Source organism: Phodopus roborovskii, unplaced genomic scaffold (assembly GCF_943737965.1).
Source record: "Phodopus roborovskii unplaced genomic scaffold, PHOROB, whole genome shotgun sequence".
Lineage (NCBI taxonomy): Eukaryota > Metazoa > Chordata > Mammalia > Rodentia > Cricetidae > Phodopus > Phodopus roborovskii.
Genome location: NW_026126540.1, coordinates 19,698,083 through 19,700,255, shown reverse-complemented (window position 1 = coordinate 19,700,255; position 2,173 = coordinate 19,698,083).

Here is a 2,173-nt window from a genome sequence, read left to right as displayed (position 1 = left end):
ATATTTTTGGAGTGAAACCAATAGAATGAGCCTGAATTGCATCTGGCAAATATTTCAGGGTAATTTTAGAAAGCAAAACAAAGCAATTGAAATCTTTAAACCAAATGAGCCAAGTTCAAGGTTAAAGAGACCTGTGAATCCATTGGGGTTTGGTGTAGAGGCAGGATGCCACAAGTCAGTGAAGTAATAGCAAATTATATAGAACTTGGTATTGGAAATAAGGAGAAAAGTACAACCAATTCCTATTTCCTCCCACAGAAGATAGGTCCTGAATATATTAAATATAAATGTCAAATATACAAGAAAAGAAGAAAATACGGAACACCAGGAAAGAAATTTATCTATTTATTTATTATTATTACTTTTTTTTATTGTACATGTTGATCCCAGTTCCCTCTCCCTCCCTCCCTCTTACCCTCTCTTCCCCCTCACATGCACCCTGACCACCCTCCCCTTCCATCCCAAAAACCCCAATTCCACATGTAGGGCAATGCCATCCAGGTGGGGTCATGTAAATCTGTCAAGTCATTTGAAGTATGGACTAGGATTTCTCTCCTGTCTCTAGGTTAAGGGAGTATCCCTCCATGGGGGATGTGTCCACAAGGTCCTTTTGTGCACCAGGGATACATCCTGGTTCTACTGTCTGAGGTCCCTTAGACTGCTCAGTCCTTCTAGCTGAGAACCATATTCAGGGGGGCTGAGTCAGTCCCATGCTGGATTCTCAGCTATCAGTCTGGGGGCCTGTTAACTCCTCCTTGTTCAGTTCATCTGTCTCTATGTGTTTCTGCAACCTGGTCTTGTCCTCTCACCTCTGCATCTGGATTCTAGTTCGACTCAATGTTTAGGTAGGGGTGTCTGCTTCTGTTTCAGACAGGTACTCGATGAGGGCTCCATGATGGTGGATAAGTTAGTTGTTGATCTCACTATCCGGTAAGGGCAGGAAAGAAATTTTCTTAAAAAATGCTGTAGGCTGGGTTTTCTGGAAAGCAAACTCAAAGACAGAGATTCACATCGGGATGGAATTTACTGGGTCTTGGAATCCAGACATACTGAGGATTAAAGGAAGCAGGATTGGAGGTACAGTCTTTGCAGAGGCTTCAGCTGATGCTCTAAAGGGGCTCTGGAGCTGGGATAGCGCTTGCAGTGGGTGGGCAGAACTATGATTACTTGCATTGACTGTGTTTGGAAGCGGGCTACCCAGAGAAGGAGGCACAGCTGATGAGTTGCAATGCTGGAACCACTAGCTTCATCCCATTGATATGCTGCTATGGATATGGAAGTATTCACATCTCTGTGAGATGCTATTTTAAAACCCTTTGGAAATACACCCAGAATGACATTATTGGATCATATAGTACTCTATTTTTAATATTGTGAAAATCTGCCAAATGGTTTTCCACAGTGCAATATGAGTTTACATGCTCACTAACACTGATGGGTATGAGGTGATAGTTCAGTGTTGTTATTCCTTTAGTAAAATTTATTTTAGAAGTAAAATTAATGCCAGGCAAGGTGTCACTCACCTTTGAATCCAGCATTTAGGAGGTGAGTTCAAGGCCAGAATGCTCTACATAGTGAGTAAGAGACTAGCCAAAGTGTGTGTGTGTGTGTGTGTGTGTGTGTGTGAGAGAGAGAGAGAGAGAGAGAAAGAGAGAAGCAGACAGAGACAGAGACACAGACAGACAGAGGGAGATCCTCTCCCGAATAAAATTGATTATCTTATTATAAAAGCAATATATAATATATAATAATTATCTTATTATAAAAGGTTGGGGAAGAATGAAAAGGATAACAAAGAAAATAAGTATCTCTTGTACTTCTGGTATTTCAAGATGACTGGAGTTCACATTTTAGCTTTGAGCTCTTCAGAATTTTTTTTGGATTTTCATATAAACCCAAGGCTAATACAATTTAGCAAAAGGCCTCCTGTTTTCTTATGAATATACCATATATGAGGTCCTACTTGTCCCTGAAGGAAAGCACTTCAAACAACTTCCATAACTATATTGTAACTCTAAACATACCTAAAATCACAAACTCGAGAGCACAGTATTTGGTAGACTACATTTGCTTAGAACAAAACCTACTTAGTTCCTATTGAATAGTTGTTTTCATATTATAAAATCCTACAAATAATACTTGTACATAGAATTCCCTACATATTTACAATGAT